General features: G+C 47.8%; 1 protein-coding gene across 6 annotated transcripts in view; it reads right to left on the minus strand.

The window, feature by feature from the left end:
- Positions 1-17296, minus strand: part of LOC308548717 (uncharacterized protein) — a gene marked incomplete at its 3' end in the record, with an annotated part of 69325 nt that overhangs the window by 20526 nt on the left and 31503 nt on the right. Inside the window, exon 2 of one of the 6 annotated variants that reach the window (XM_081120694.1) lies at positions 8611-8825. The exons of the other annotated variants lie outside the window; for them this stretch is intronic. The remainder of the gene's footprint in view (positions 1-8610; positions 8826-17296) is intronic. 6 annotated transcript variants of the gene reach the window in all.

The following is a 17296-nucleotide window of genomic DNA, read 5'->3' on the forward strand; positions in this document are numbered from 1 at the left end:
GGACACTACACACCAACTCGGAATGACCGGGATGGAAAAGGCAGAAGACGGAAAGCCCAGCATAGGAAACGTGGTCGACAACATGTACCAACCATGTACCGTGCCGGGTGGGTACTAGAATTATCAGGGGGATCACTTCGTAAGTTATATAATTGCCTAACTATTATACTGTACACCTGAAACAAATGTAAAATTTTAAAGGACAGACAGTAGCAAGAGTTGTGAGAAGGGGAAGAAACTAACTTTCGTACATTGCTGGTGGAAACGTAAAGGGTGCAGCCACCTTCAAAAACAGTTCAGTCGTTTCTTAAAAAGTTGAACGTAAGTTTACTATATGACCAAGCAATTCCACTCCTAAGAGATATAAAAACATATGTCCACACGGACTTGTATGTGAACATTCATAGCAGCATTCTTCCTAATAGCCAAAAAGTAGAAACAATCCAAATGTCCATCAACTGATGAGTGGGTAAATAAAACGCGGTGTATCCATACAATGGAATATATTCAGGAACGAAAAGGAATGAGGTACTGATACACGCCGGAACACGGATGCTCAGAATTACTGTGCTACGTGAAAGAAGCCACGTACAAAAGGCTATACAGTGGTGCCTGGGTTTTCCAACATCTCCATCCACGAACATTTTGGGTTACAAACGCCGTAAACCCAGGGTTTCCAACCTGCCTCAGAAATCAAACAGGCCTCACGGCTTCCGCTGAGGGCAAGATCCTGAGGCCCAGCTGTCGGCTGTGGATCCCTCGGTTTTCGAACGTTTCAGAACTCGAAGGGTCTTCCGGAACGGATTTCATTCGAAAACCGAGGTGCCACTGCATATTGTATAATTTCATTTACATGAAAGTCCAGAAAAAGCAAATCTAAGGAGACAGAAAGCAGATTAGTGGGGGTGAGAATGGGAATAGACTGCACATGAGTGTAAGGGATCTTTTTGGGGTAGCAAATGTTCTAAAACTGGATTTTGGTATGGTTGCACAACACGGTAAATTTACCAAAAAAAAAAGAGAAATCACTGAAGCACACACTTGAGGTGGGTGAACTGATGCTATGTACATTGTATCTCAGTAAAGCCAGGTGTTTTTAGAAAGGTGCAGTTGGTTTGCCAAGGAAGAGAGTTGAGCTTTAAATGACAACTTGACCCTGAGGTGGAGACGTGGGCCAGGTGACCTGCAGGCTGGAGGCGCAGCGGCGACAGCTGACCAACGAGAGTGACGGAGCTCGCCCAAGGAACAGGCAAGAGAAAAGGAGGGAGTCACGGGCTTGCCCTCGGGTGTCACTACCCAAAGGGGCAGGCAGGATGATCGCCTGGGCTGAGCAACGTGACGGTCACCCTGTAACAGCAAATCGGCCTGGATTCAAATGTACGTGTGTGCGCCAGGCTGACCCCACTGAGGGCAGAGGTCCGTGCCCTGCAGCACGGCCAGCGGGAGGGCGAATCTGCGGGGGAACTGCCCGAGTGACCAACGCACAAGCGCCACCGGGCACCGGCTGAATCTGCTCCTTGTATTTTTGAGGCTAAAAAGAGAACCGCGCACTTTCACCCGTAAGAAACGGCATCAACATCAGGGAGTGCGGCGTTTCAGGAGCAGGACATCTCACGCAGGGACTCACCACCGAGAAGGATGGGTGCCACGCTGGACCACCCCGGAGTCGGGCTCGCTGGCCCCGCACTGATTTCTGCACTTGGAAAAAGCCTGCAGACGCGCGCGTTCACGGCGCCGCGCCTTTCCCACCTCGGGCCGCGGCGGCCGCTCCTCCCCCAGTCTCCACCGCACCCCACCCCACCCCCACCCCACCCCACCCCCACCCCACCTCCAACCCCACCCCACCCCCACCCCCCACCCCACCCCCACCTGCGCTGAGAACCCTGGGGGAGGGGCTCCTCCTGGGCCAGGAACTAAAGGTCCCCTCCCTCCCCCAAGGCCCGACAATCCTTTTTCCCCCACATTTCTGGGGAAACGAAGCAAATGTAGACTACTGTCCATGGCTGGGAAAATAAAGGGTAACCCCCCTCAAAAAAACAAAGAACCTAGGGGCTCAAGATAGGGGCAGTGCGTGCAGAAACCGAGCCCAGGGTCGAGCAGCACTGGCTTCCAGACCACCGACCACCCACATCACGCGGGGGAGGGGATGTCAGCTAAGCGGGGTCTCAGTCCCAGGCCCGGGGTGGAATCCAAAGCCAGGATTTGGGGGAGGAAAAACCAGACCTTGAGTTCACCAACTTCTAACCGAAATTTATCATTTGCTTCACTCATGAACGAAGGCAATAGACTGCAGCCGCCCAAGACTTCTCATCAGTAGAGTCGCAGTTTCCCGTGACCTTCCCGCGGGCGATGTCCCTGACGCCGCTCACACTCTTCGCCCCGGCAGAACTACAGGGGTTACCAGATCCGCCAGCGGGCCTTCGATCAACGGGCCAGTAAAGTACTCACGTTACTATGCCACAAACTGGGTGCTTTCCGTATTTCCATCCTATTTTATTGTAACTACTTTTGTAACTCTATTTCTTTTATTATATGGGTTTAAATTTTTTATTCTGTCCTTAGGCTTCACCAGACTGCCCGAGGGGGTCCGCGTCACAAAAATGTTGAAGGGCCCCTGGCTGGAAAAACAACTTTCTCCAGTTCCCATCCAGCACCACCCAAAAGGCGCCTCCCTACAGCCCCGCAAACCTGCAGTTAGAGCACACTGCCTTCGGGGTTTAAGAACCCCATTAAAATGCAAATGCCCCCCAAGCAGAAGAACTTTTCCGAGTGTTATTAGTTAACCTCTTAACTGGGTTGTTTAGCAGCAAGCTGAGCACAACACCCTACGATTGAATTAAACAAACATTTATTGAGCTCCCGCCACTGGTGAGGAGCTAGGGTTGGGGAGAGCGAGCGAAATCCCCCCAGGTTTCTCCCCTCGAGGGTGCCTGCGATCCAGCAGGAGGGGTACAGACGGCGCAGAAAGGCGGGGAGGAGAAACGCCGCGGGAGGCGAGCAAGGAGCAGAGCTCGCCCTGGGGTGGGTGGCTGGGGAGGGAGAGACTCCTTCGCGGGTGCGCTTCAGGACCCACTGGCCACGGACTCTGCGGGTCCTCAGCACGCAACCTCAGCCAGGCGCAGTGCCGCGGGGGAAGTTAAACTGGGGAACCTCGAAGTGCGCCGCAGCCCTCGGGCTCTCCACTAGGTACTCAGGGCCGAGGAAGCACCGACGGGGGCGTGACTTATGCCCGTGGGGGAGGGGGAGAGTCTAGAAAGACTGGGTTGTGATGAATGTGGCGCGGAGGAAGTGACATATGAGCTGAGCCTAGTGGGGTAAGTTCTAGAGAGAGAGAGGGAGGGAGAGAGAGAGATGGGGGAGGGGGGAGAAAGGGAGAGATGGGGGAGGGGGAGGGAGAGATGGGGAGGGGGAGAGGGAGAGGGAGAGATGGTTAAGGGGGAAGGAGAGATGGGGAGGGGGAGAGAGAGGGAGAGGGAGAGATGGGGGAGGGGAGGGAGAGATGGTTAAGGGGGAGGGAGAGATGGGGAGGGGGAGAGAGGGAGAGGGAGAGATGGGGGAGGGGAGGGAGAGACGGGGGGAGGGGGAGGGAGAGATGGGGGAGGGAGAAGGGGGAGGGGCGCCGCATTCCTTCCCGAGGTGTGCGGGAGGGCCCGTCGGGAGCCTGCGCCGCGGTGGGGGCTCAGGGGCGGCGGGAACCAGGCCGCAGACGCGGCTGGAACCGCCGCGGGCTGCACTGTGGGAAAGGCCCTTGTATTTCACGCTCAGGACCTTGCACCCTGCTCCTGCGGAACAGGCAGAAAAGGCTTCACGCAGGAGGAGATATTTGAGCTGGGACTTAAAGCCTGAGAAAAATTTCAACAGGTGGAGATGGGGCGGGGCGGGGAGGGCTCTGAGGCTCCGGGAACCGCCGAGGGGCACCGGCGAGGACCCCGCTGGCGGGTGCTCCGGGGGCGCGGGGGGCGGGCCGTGGACCCGCGAGGTTCCGCGCCGGGGCAGACCCGCTCGGCCGGTGCCTCCGCGGCCCAGGCACCTGTTCCCCAAGGTCCCGGGGATCTGGGCGGTCACTGGCTTAGGAGAGAAGACTGAGAAGGAAGGCAGGCTCTGAGTGCCGGGTAAGCATTTGCACTTAATTCGAAAGGCAGTGGGAGCTCCTGAGAGGCCGCAGAGGGGACGGTGTTTGTCACAGCCCCGCGTGGAGGAGATTTACGGACAGCAGCGTTTGCCAAGGAAAGAGTGGGGACCCAGGTGAGGCCAGCACAGTAGTCCAGGTGGAGAGTCATGTGGGCCCGAACTGTGGGAGGGGAGGGGGAGGGAGGGGACACATGTGAAGACATTTGCGGGACAGGGTCTACATGGCTCCTGGCACCTGAAGTGGGCGGAGGGGCTGGGTCACAGGTGATTCCAGGGATCTGAGCTGGGTGGTGGGAAAGCAGGGCCTTTAGAAGAAAAGCTGGGGAGTGAGGCGCCTCTGTGGGGAAGGTGATGTGTTTGGCTCTAAGGAGCCCGCTTAGGGTAAAGGCCAAGAACAATAATACTTTTTATGTTGAGGGGCGCTCACTGTGGTTGGTGGGACACAGGGTGCAGCGTAGGTGGGACACCTGGCCTGGGAGGAGGGCACAGAGGAAGCACTTGCCTTTTTCACCATTTTGTTGAGGATCCCCTAACCAAGTGATGGGAGCTCGGAACTGCCAACCCAGGCAAGTCCCTTCTCTTCTCAGGATCTCCCATTTCCTCCTTGGAAAAGCAGGTGATAATAAATCTTATCACCCACTTATCTCCTGGGAGAGCTGCGGAGAGCCTCCAATATACTTACATAAATAAGCTTAAGGCACTCAGCGGGAACAGTGTGCTGGAAATGCTAAGCAGTAATAAATTCACCCACCTCCTTTGCCATGATAGTAAACAAGGTGCCGTTCTCAAAAAGCAGATTTGATTAACCAGATACTAACTTTGAGGCTGTCTATATAGTCCCTAACAACAGGTAATTAATTCTAAACTCTTGGTTGCCAAGAATTTCCTCATTAGAGAGTCTCAGAGTGACCCTAACATCTCCATCAAACCGAGGCCTGGACCAGACAGTGGTTAATCAACATGAAAATTACTTAATCATCTCCCCTCCACTCTTAGTACCAATGTGTGGCTAATATCAGGTCCAAACTACAGGCAGTCCCCGACATCCCCCTAAGCTGTACTCTTTTTTCACAGCCCTGAGTTTTCTCTTTTGTCAGAATGGTGCCATATAAAATATTCAGATCCTAGGTGGGATGTGTGCAACCTGCACGGGAAAGAAGGCTGTCAGACAGAAACACGAAGACAAAAGGTAGCACTCCTAAAATGACAAAGACTGAAAATCCACTCTAAAGAAACACGTCTCTAATTATATGTTACATGCACAGTAAATCTCTTAACAAATCCCACCGCAGTCTCCACTTCCCTAAAGAGCAGACCTGATAGGCTAGAACTACCCTCCTCTGTGGTAAAATCCAATTTTCACACCTGGTAAATGAAATAACTCCACAGTGAACGAAGGTCGGGTTGGGGTGAGCGGATAACAGAAGGTTAGGGGCTGTGCATCATGTAACAGCTCTTCTGGGACCCTCTTCCAGAGATTTGCTCTTTTTATGCCAGTTGATACTGTTTCAGCCAGAAAACCTCCAACCTCCTAGGTTACAAACGCTAAAGCCTCTGTCACCTGCAGTGGTTATGAATGAGCCACGCGGTTCATAGGCCACATATACGCAAGGCCTGGCCCTGGCCCTTTGTCTCTTGTTTGGTAGGAAGGTTCTTTGCATTTGTGCACTTTTAGGAGATAAGCTTACAGTGCATTCCTGGCAAACTGACCATGAGAAGGGGCGATGCTACCGAAATTTACAATTGTAAAGGAGTAATACACTGCAGGAAAAAAACATATAAATTCAAAAGTCCAGCCACAATCTATATACTGTACAGACCTAATCAGGAACAACAGTGGACATCCACAAGGAAGCAACAGTGAAACACACACACAGTTGTGCACACAAGTGCCATTCAAGAGAACTGGAATGTGGGCCAGGAACATATCCCAGGATACATAAGACTTTAGTAAAGGTAATGTCACAGATAAGTAGGGCACAAAAGGATTACTCAAGAAATAATGCTGGAATAATTATTTGGAAAAATTTTAAGATCCTCCTCTCAAATCATATAATAAAAAATTCTAGAGAGATTAAAGAGGTAAATATAAAAATAAATCAGTTAAAAAAAAAAAACTCTAGAAGAAAATATAAGTGAATATTTATCAGACCTTGGGGACAGGAAAACATATTCTAGGATAACACCCTGGCCAGGTAGCTCAGTTGGAATGGTAGCTCATCCTAATACGCCAAGGCTATGCGTTTGATCCCCAGTCAAGGCACATACAAGAAGCAACCAATGATGCATAGATAAGTGGAACAGTGAATTGATGTTTCTCTCTCTCTCTTAAAATCAATAAATAACTTTTTTAAAACCAAAGGATAAAAATAAAGATATTTGATTACATAAAAATGTGAAATTCTGTAAAGTAAATTATAAAGCTAAAAGGCCAACAATCTAATGGAAACAAAATATTTCCAACAAATAGGATCTCAGCAAATATGACTGAAAGAAGTTCATACTCTTCGTCTATAAAGAGCTCATGCAAAGCAATATGAAAGACATAGATATGTGAATTGAAATTTAACATTTCACACATAAAGAAGGTTAATAGAAAAAAAAATCACTTCAACTTATGAAAACATTCATCTTAACTAGGAATCACAGTAATAATAAGTAAACTGTACTTTTTTTATGAAGCCCTAGCACATGGTAAATACTTGGTAAATATTTGTTCAAATTAACAAAGAATAAGAAAATCCCAGTGTTCAGTGTGTGGTCAAATGAACACACATGTGCAACTTGTGGGATTACATACAAAAGCGGGGGTCAGCAAACTGTTTCTGTGAAGGGCAGATGGTAAATATTTTGGGGTCTGCAAGACAGTCTCTGTTGCAACTACTCAGCTCTGCCATTGTAGGGTGAGAGCAGACACAGACAATATGTAATTGAATATGACCGGGTGTCAAAAATACATTATTTGTGGAACTGAAATGTGAATTCCATATAATTTTAATGTCATAAAATATTCTTCTCTTGATTTTTCCCCAACCAGTTAAACATGTAAAAACTATTTTTAGCTCCTGGGCTATACAAAAACAGGCCATTGAACAGATCTGGCCCATGGGTCATGGTTTGCCCTACCCTAGAGCTACATTTCTGGGAATCAGCTTGGCATTATATATCCAGAGGCATTATATATCAAAAGTTGTATGCAGGCTGTCAGTATTAAAATAATTAGGTATAAATACTTTCTTTAATAAAAAATTTGAAGTATATACTATTTTCCTTAATTGTTCTAATAATTCCCTTTCTAGGGATTACTTATAAAAGGCAATGTGGAAACTGAGATAGAAATATATACAAAGAAGCATCCAGACATCCAGCTGATGGGAATGGTTAAATATGCCCTGGTACATGCATGCAGTGAAGTGTTATACAGTCATAAATCTTTTGCAAAATATATTTTAGTATGTGCAAAAACTGCTCATGATATAAAGTTATGTGAAAAAAAGCAGGATACAAAATGTGTACATCCTAATTTTGCAAAACATAAACGTACACATAATTTATACAGACAGAAATGCACATATGTATAGGGAAAAGATGGGAGAAAATGCATTAAACTGTGACTAGTGCCCCGGATGCTGGGTTCATACGTGATTCAATTTTTCTTTATTCTTTTGTTCTAATTCTTGACATGAGTAGCTATTACTTTTCGTAATTAGGAAAATACACTACTATTATATTTAAAATAAACTGGGGGGAAATCCAGAATCTGAAGCTCACACACAATAGTCAGAGAAGAAAAGAAAAACCTTTCCAATGCAACCTAGATGTAAAATCTTGACAAAATCCACAATGGAAAACAGACCCGAGCAACTGAACAACTGAAAGTCGCCAGGCTCTAAGATTCATGCAAAATCACAGGAGCAGGAAAAAAAAGTTCTGATCAAAAGCAGCTGAGACCTGGAATCTGTGACTGACCCTACACTGAAACTATCCAGAGAAAGAAGCGTGAGCCTTCGGTCCTGTGCCCTGTGTGGCTGGGGGACTGGGATGGCTTCTTTTTATTCCCCTCAGCACTCCTGCCATTCCACAAACAATAAACCAAGAAACAACCCTTGTCTCAAGCTTCAGAAGGGCAGAATTCTACAACCTTGCTTCTTTTGTTTGTGTGATTGAAGAGGTATGGCTTCTCTTTCTCAGGTAGTAATATAGCCATTTACACCTGGAGGTATCTTTGGCTAGAGAAAGAGAGATGTAAGTTGGAGCAGTTCAAGGAAATGGAAGGTTCCCTCAAGCAAACCCCGGCTCTTTCAGAGTTTGGTCTGGAACCTGGCCTACACACAATGAGCGCATGACTACTCTGGGGGAGTTTGTACGCCAGTTCATATGCTACGCTTTACTTCTGCTTCATTTAATTCTCATGAGAGACCACTAAGGAGGACTTTTCCCAACATTACCTAAGCAGTTGTCATACAAGTCAAGACATACCAGGTAAGGTCTAGAGGGGTCAAATAACGTGCCCAGGGTCATTAGGCAGTAGGGACACAGCAAGGTTTCAGATCTTCAAGTGTGTGGCATCAGTGGCTGAAATACTTCTCAAATCAGATTTTAAGGAGAGGCAGGGGAGAGCGCAAGGGCTACACCCGAGTTCAGGCTCCAAGATCATAGTAGGAGTTGATTTTCCTTAGCTTCAGTTTTCTCATCTATAAAAATGGAAATAATAGAATCTGTCTCTCAGGACTTTTGGAAGTTCAAGAGATAATATAAAGTCCTCAATAAATGGCTGCTATTAGGAGAACACAACTACTAATCATTGTCTTTGCTAAGTCAAAAGTTAGAAATTCTCTTCCAGGAAAGCAAAGGAGAATTAAAGTCAAGTGGGGAAATTTCTTGGGTGACTTGTGTAGGTTTTCCTTCCTTCATATCCCAGAGGGCTTGAATTCTAGGCTTTTCTATTTAAGATAAGGGAAGCATGTTTGGGAAAACAGATTCGGAAATGGGGACACTTTACGGCATATTTATGCTTTAAAAATCAAGTGTAAGCTCGTTAAGACCACAAAGCACAGGGCCATGCTTTTCTAGAAGGGTGGGAGCAGTAAATTCCCGCAGGAAGACAGCCTCTCGGCCCAGATGAGCCAGAGGAGGGCCCTCTGCCCACAACGAGGAGGTGGTAACGTCCTCCGCTTCCTTCGCGGTTTTCACCTAAACCACAACTCCTCCCTGTCCGTTTCCAGCCTTTTCTTTACACGCACTCAGATACGTGCTAGCTTTCTTCCACCTAATATGTCACCCCTTTCCTGCCGTATGGGAAACTATCACGCTTCTCTCCCTCGGGGGCAGCTGCCAGCTCAGGGCAGGCCTGGGGCGGCTCCCGCAGCCCATCCATTCCCTCCACAGCTGTCCGCGGGGGCCCGTCCCCAGGCCCTGCCCCTACCCCTGCCCATGCCCCTGCCCGTTCCCCTGCCCATGCCTCTGCTCCTGCCCTGCCCCTGCCCCTGCCCGTTCCCCTGCCCATGCCTCTGCCCCTGCCCATGCCTCTGCCCGTTCCCCTGCCCATGCCTCTGCCCGTTCCCCTGCCCATGCCTCTGCCCGTTCCCCTGCCCATGCCCCTGCCCCTGTCCCTACCCCTGCCCATGCCTCTGTCCGTTCCCCTGCCCATGCCCCTGCCCCTGTCCCTACCCCTGCCCCTGCCCCTGTCCCTACCCCTGCCCATGCCTCTGTCCCTACCCCTGCCCATGCCTCTGCCCGTTCCCCTGCCCATGCCCCTGCCCCTGTCCCTACCCCTGCCCCTGCCCCTGTCCCTACCCCTGCCCATGCCTCTGTCTGTTCCCCTGCCCATGCCTCTGTCCGTTCCCCTGCCCATGCCTCTGCTCCTGCCCATGCCCCTGCCCATGCCTCTGCCCGTTCCCCTGCCCATGCCTCTGCCCCTGCCCATGCCTCTGCCCGTTCCCCTGCCCATGCCTCTGCCCCTGCCCATGCCCCTACCCCTGCCCATGTCCCTGCCGTTCCCCTGCCCCTGCCTCCGCCCCTGCCCATGCCCCTGCCCCTGCCGTTCCCCTGACCCTGCCTCCGCCCCTGCCCATGCCCCTGCCTGTGCCCCTGCCCCTGCCCATGCCCCTGCCTGTGCCCCTGCCCCTGTCCATGCCCCTGCCTGTGCCCCTGCCCATGCCGGGCCTGTGGCTGGGAGGCAGGGAAGGTCACTAACTGTCCTGGCCGCCCCTTGGGCAAAAGAGGAAGAGCTTTCTGCCCTAAAATGAATGAGAACTGCAGGGTTTCCAGTTGGAGACAAACGGAGGAAATACAATGCCTTGTTTTGGTTTTGCTTTTTTTTTTTTTTTTTTAAGAGAAGAGAAAGAAAGATGAATGAAAGGAGAAATAAGCGCGATGCCCAGGCCAAGGAAGCGGTGCGCTCGGGGAGGCGGCCGGACCGTGGCCTCCGGCTGCAGCCGCCAGGCTCGGCCTCCCCACCGCCGGCCGCCGGCCTGCTGGGCACCACCGGAGCCCCGCCCGGCCGGGCTGGGATTCAACCGTATCGCACGCAGCTCTCCTGACTTGTAGGGAAGTGATCTGACCGAGGAAGGCAGCGCGAACCATAAACACATTTGCTTACAAAGGCAGAGCTGCTAGGCGGACCCCCCGGCTGCATGACCGAGGCAGGGTGCTGGTCCGAGCTGCTGCAGTCCGAGTCCAGGCCGCAGTTCCCAGAGGGGTCGGCCCCTTCGGGGGCTCCTGGGCTCCGAGATCAGGGGGCACTCTCAGCTGTAGCTTTCTCACCCGAAGGGATAGCATTGCAATCATGTTCTAAGAAAGAATTTATTAAGCACCATCCATGTCGAGCCGTGTAGCTATTCCATATTGTAGAAACAAGAAATTCTTTGCCTTTGAGAAGTTTATAATCTTGGTAGGGAACCAATATGCTCCAAATCAGAATTCTAGGCCTAGAATCATTTAATCCATCCTCACCTTTTCCCTCCCTCTATCTTTTAGATTAAACAACAACAACACTGAAACATAGGAGGTTGAATGACTGTCCTGGTCACTCAACTAGTAAATTAGCAGAAAGACAGGACCTGTTTCCTAAGTCCAAGCTTGGGCACCTTTCCCTTTTGCTCTACTTATACTTCAACAGAAATGACTGGAACAAATAACTGCACGAGTTGGTATGACACAAGCCATGTGCACAGAAGTACTGTGGAATGCAAATTAGAGGAATGCAATGTCTGAGCTAGGTCAGTCCAGAAAGGTTTCAGTGGGGGAGGGTCTGAAGGATGCTATGGGGAGCAATGGTCAGAAATTCCACCACTGTTTTCTGGATGCTTCGTACGTGCCAAGCACTTGGCACAGAGAGGAGGAAGCCCAATAAGACTAATGTCACCTGGTCCCTGCCCTGAAAGAGCAGTATTAACTAAATTTATTAACGGCGGGAGGAGAAAAACTGAAGTCAGTCGCACAGTTATTAGTCAGTGGCAGGAGAAAGGCAGATCCTTGGAAATGTTGTAACGGCAAAGAAGAGCTGCCAGGAGCCGGGGAGATATACCTGGAGAGGGAGAGCTCACACTGCATTAAGATTTCACAGGGGGGGAAGTTTTCTAAATTTAAGCTGGGTAAAAGGAAAACAATCAATTAACTTTTATATTTCAAAAATATTTGGAGTTTATCCTTATAGACATAATGTTTTGATTCAACGTATGGATTGTGGCCAGATTCATTCAAGAGCTTGATATCATAAAGACATTAAAAAAAAGAAACACACGCACACAAAAAAGACAATCGGTGGGAAATCTTTGGAAGCACTGCTCCAGAGCTCATAGTGGTAAAATGCCAAAGACAAAGGGGGCCTTAGGGATCAACTGGTCCAACATCTCATTACAAATGGAAAGGCTGTGGTCTGGAGAAGCAAAGCAAAAGCTTACCTTTCCACTAGAAACAAAAAGGGCTGGAGCCCAAACCAAAGCCACTTTGTTCCAGCTCTAGTGCTTATATTTTCTAAGCCAAAAGTTGGGACGCAAAATACAAGTGCATTTATAGATGTAATGGAACAGAATATTTACAATAAAGACAAAAGGTTACTGTGGCTCTAGATAATGCTTCCAGAACATTCCATCGCATTGGTCCTTTTGTTTGCGAAAGGCACATTTCAGAAGAGAATCACACTTTACTTAGGGTAATGGAAGCCTCCCATAGTCATAAAAGGAGCCTATTTCCATCCAAGGTGAGCCGTTGGTGACAAAGCCACAGGGACTCTAGGCAAGTCTTTGATAAAAATGAGAGGATAAATAACTTAAGACTAGTTCCCAAGGCACCAAGTTTTCTACAGAGCCTACCATGTGCAGGGCTCAATAAATTCTAAATATAAACAGTAGTCAGCTCATGATGACCTTGGCCAGTGCACTCCTTGGATATCATAAAGACACTCATACTACAACAGTTTTAACCTGGTTTATTTTCTACTTGTATAAAAACAAGTCCAGTTATTTTAATATCATGGTTAGATCATTTCTGGTTATTCAAAAGCCAAAAAAAAAAAAGATCCCAAATATTAGTGTAATAACAGCAGGAAGCGTTGTGGATTTTCTTGCACTAAAATAGTCATCCAAGATATGCATCAAGCCCTGCCCACACAAATAACGTAATGATGAAGTCCTTTATATAAATCAAGGGCAGAGAACCTTTTTTCCTGCCAAGGGCCGTTTAGATATTTATAACATCATTCACTGGCCATACAAAATTATCAACTTAAAAACTGGCTATGAAAGAAGCTCCTAGATTTATTGAATTTTGAGTCCCACCTGCGGTTGCCTTCGCAGGGCCAGGCCTACACTTTCTTTTTTTAATGGTACTGGATTTGCATGAATTCCTCCTCACTTTCTTGCTTAACTCTTCTAGTGACTGAGACCAGCAGGAAGTTAAGTTGTCCCAGCGACTGGAACCCATCACCTCTGCCTCATTATGCTGGTATTAAATAAAGAGCCCTATGGAAACATCATCCTACGAGTTAGAATAGAAAAACCCAGGAGGACTGAGGACTCACTTGATGACGTCATTGTTTTCGTAAGTCAAGCAGCTTGTCTCATTCATTAGCACCATATTTCAAATCTCAATCTAGCATCACAATGTTTAGGAAAAGGTTTGTAAGAAAAGAGACTTCCAGAGCTTTGCACATTTGGTTTCTACCTATTGGATTTCTCATTCTCACTTCCTATCTTTGCCTCGACTAGGAAGTAAGCTAGTTCACCTTTACGACTCAGTGTGTATTCTGTTGTTTTGTCAAGAAATAATATTTTTAAAGTGTATATATTTGCATATGCATAAAATATCTCTAGAAAGATAGATGAAAAATTGGTTATCTCTGAAGTGACTGAGGGATGGGGCAAGATGGAAGGGGACCTTTTCATTTACACCTGTTTGTGAATTTTATACTTTAAGTTTAAAATTTGTTTTAATGAGTAAACAAATATCCTTGTTGAGCTTCTTAATCCCTGTATGTGACATCAGTGACCAAGATTAAATAGCAGTTGGATTCCAACATTTTATAGGCACTGGATCCACTCTGGCCTTGCTGGCCTCTTACTCTCCTCAAGGTATTATGTGCAACACTGCCTTTTAAATATGTAGCCAAGTTAATTTAAAAAGATCCAGAAAAGTTTATGTCGCTGTCCAAAATAAGTGGATATTCTTGGGGTGTGCCAAAACCACAACTGGGGACCAGTGAAATACAGGTTCTGAGAGTGCTAGTTACATTAAAAAATTTGGAGAATCCAATGATGTATAAATGCACATAAATTCTATCTGATTTACTCTAATTCCCTTGGGTTCATTAGATCTAATTACCAATTATTTGTGTATGGGCAAAAATTGCTAAATTATGACATAAGGCTGCAGCATTAAATAGATAAATATGGGGAATAAGGGATCTATTGCAAAATTATAATACAGCATTTTGAAGTGAGAGAAAAGAAAATCAATTCCCCTATCCCTTCCCAAAACATGTATTCCTTGTACTTGTGCTACCTGAAAAAAGGAAGCATGATGCGCTGGAAAACACAGGCCACAGAACCACACAAAGCTGAGTTTAAATCACTCGAGTTGGGTGACTTCTGACAATTCATTTAGCTCTTATTTGTTAAACACCCGCTACATGGCTGGCACTTTGCTAGGTTCTGGGCACAGTGAAGGAGGCACAAACTAGTTAATCATGGGGAAGATGGACAATAAAGTTATAATTAGGTGTGTGAGGGTAAGTGACAAGGAACCATACCAGGAGCTGACCTGGTCGAGGGGTCAGAGGTGGCCTTCGGGAGCACTGAGGTTCAAGGGGAGACCTGAGGGATGATCTTGGACTTAGCCTGGCGAAGCCCCTCCCTCATCTTCAGGTTCTTCTATAAAACAGAGCTTAGAATAGCTATCGCAGAGGTTTTCTCTGAAGATTTTATGAGCTTTTCTGTTTAAAGCACTTAGCACAGGACCTGGCGCATAGTAGGTGCTCAATAAATGATAGCTGTAATTATTTGTTCTTTTCGTACAGTCTCCTCCAGGTTATATATGAGGCAGCCCTCAAAAGTATAACACTTACAAAATAACCCTTTGGCCAAATACTTATGTTTTAAAATTTTAAAGTTTTTATTATCTCGCGCAGGCCACATGGGAGTGGAAGAGATGAGTAGACCCAGTGCTCGTCCTCGCGGCAGGAGTGCCCTCAGCTCGGGGCTGCACACTCTCCGCGACCATGGAGGCAGGTCTCTAAGTGTTTCTGTCACAGGGCTAACATGTTACATGAGTCAGATCTGAAGTCCTGGCCCCCAAAGGCTGATGGGTCTCCCTGTTTAATCAGACATAAAACAAATCACGTGCAGCAGCAGAGGCGAACAAACACGCTTTAATTACAATATTGTAACACCAATTAGAGATCTATCTAATCGAGGACTCGGCACTTCCTGCTTGATATTACTCCCATGTTGGGATAATTACTGCTAATTAAGCTTGGAACTAATTAGGCTAAATGATCTCATTTATACCAACAAAGATGACTTCTAGGAGTTCATGAGAAAAACTAGGGTGATTTTATCATTCCTGAACTCTTTGGCACTTCGCACTGGAAATAAAACACCATCCCCTGCCATCAAGGTGGACAGACAGTTTGCTCTTCTGTAATCCTGGTCCCAGATGGCAGTAGGACCTTCATTTATCTACAGAATCTCCTATACGGTGAAACACATAGTGGAAAAACACTGTCCACTCGAATCACACTGTGGCCTTCCACAAATGACAGTCAGTCTCGTGAAGGGGCAGCCACTAAGAGAGTGGCAGTGATGAAGGGTGACCCACCACAGCCTGTCCAGAGACCCTTTCCCCCTCACTTCACACTTAACCTCCCTCGGATTCTCACCAGTCTTCCCAGCATGCAGGAAGGCATGGGTTTGGGGGTCAGGCAGATCTGGCTGGGTAAGTCCCTTACTCTCCTTAAGCCTCAGTTTCCCTTACTGCCATTCTGGCTTAGGAGTGATGATGATGCCGTGTAGTGTTTCTCAGGGCTGCTGTTGACGCGTGTGGAAGGCAGAGTGGCGCTTGGTACACAGGAGCCCTCAGTGATAACAGGAATACCCCTTCTGAACTAAACTTACATCCTACCTGTCCTGCTGCTCTTTGCTGGCTCGGTGCAGTGGTTGTAGGGAAAAAGCACATGACAGGGAGTCAGGAAAGCTAGTTATTTTCAGGTTGATCTCTAACTAGCTGTGTAACTTGAGCAAGTCACTTTTCCTTCCATGTTGACTGTTTTACATGAATTTTCTAACTTAACCTTCACAGTAATACTCCCCATTTTAGAGATGAGGAAACTGAGACCTAAATAAATGAATAATTAAAACAAACAAACATAAAACAGAAACCCCTCACTGTTATTAAAGGATAAGGTCAGGAATTGAGCCCACGTCTTACTCCAGAGCCTCCCCCCTGTTGTAAGTGGTATAATCACTGTTACACTGAATTACCTTGCCCCCTACCTCCCATCTGTAGCTGAAGGAACTGGAGAAGACACAAGGTCCCTCTGGCTCTGAGAATCTGTGGTCCTACTCTATGGGTGAGCCTCTCAATCTTGCTCTTAGCCGGCAACACTCATCAATTAAGAAGTCTTCATTGTGTGTCTGATACATCTCCATTCTCAGGAGAGTAAGATGCTCCCCTGCACCCCAACACAAGCACCCTGAGGAACTTACATTCATTAGACTACCTGCCTTAGAATTCCTACATTGGGACAAATATTTGCCTCTATCAGAATTATGTATTTTAACTTTTTTCCATCTTGTGGAAAATCTTCTCTGGATTCTAGCACTTGGGTGTGTTTTGTTTTATTTTGTTTTGTTTTTTTTCTGTGCAAAGAGTTCTAGGGACTCTCTGGTTTTCTTTAATTCCCAAAGTCTAAAAAAGAGACTCCACAAATATGTGGGCATGCGCGCGCACGCACACACACGCGCGCGCGCACACACACACACACACACACACACACAACTATTCTTCGCTGGATCATTCCATCGGGGGAAACAAAACCCAACAAACAAAGCCCAAGTTTCTGTTCTTAAATACTGCAGAGAACTGGAGCCTTCAGCCTGCAGACACTCTCTGGTCCTCTTAGAGAAATGTGAAGGGGACCATAGTGCAATAGTGGCTGGTCACCTAGGATCAGCTCATGTCAAGAGCTTCCTCAGCCACCTGAGCTGCAGCCCCTCCTGGAAGTGGTTTCTACTGATTCCTGAAGAGGCTGGAAGAGAAAAGCATGGGTCCCTGGCTCTTAGGGGACTTTGCAGCACAAGCCTGGTCTAAGCGTGGCCACTAGTCTATGCTCCCCTGGACTGTAAACTCCAGGACAGAACTGTTCCGTATGGCGCTTTATCTCCGGTGCCCAGAACACAGCTGGGCATAGGGTAGACGTTCAATAAATGTATGTGGAGCAAATGTGCACAATTTGGGGGCAAAACCAAGGAAGCTTATGCACCTCTTCAGAATCGTGGAGCCTGGGAAGGTGCATCTTCCCTGGAAGTGCTTCCTGTGGCACTCACTGGGGGGTCACCCTCAGCATTTGGGGCTGTCCTCTGACTCCTCTGGAGGGCTGCCCACAGCTGCACCCTGTGGTGAAGGCAGCTCCTGGGTCTGTTTCCCATCACACCCAGATTTCTCTGTG

The sequence above is a fragment of the Miniopterus schreibersii genome (assembly GCF_964146895.1).
Source record: "Miniopterus schreibersii genome assembly, chromosome: 19".
NCBI classification, from domain to species: Eukaryota; Metazoa; Chordata; class Mammalia; order Chiroptera; family Miniopteridae; genus Miniopterus; species Miniopterus schreibersii.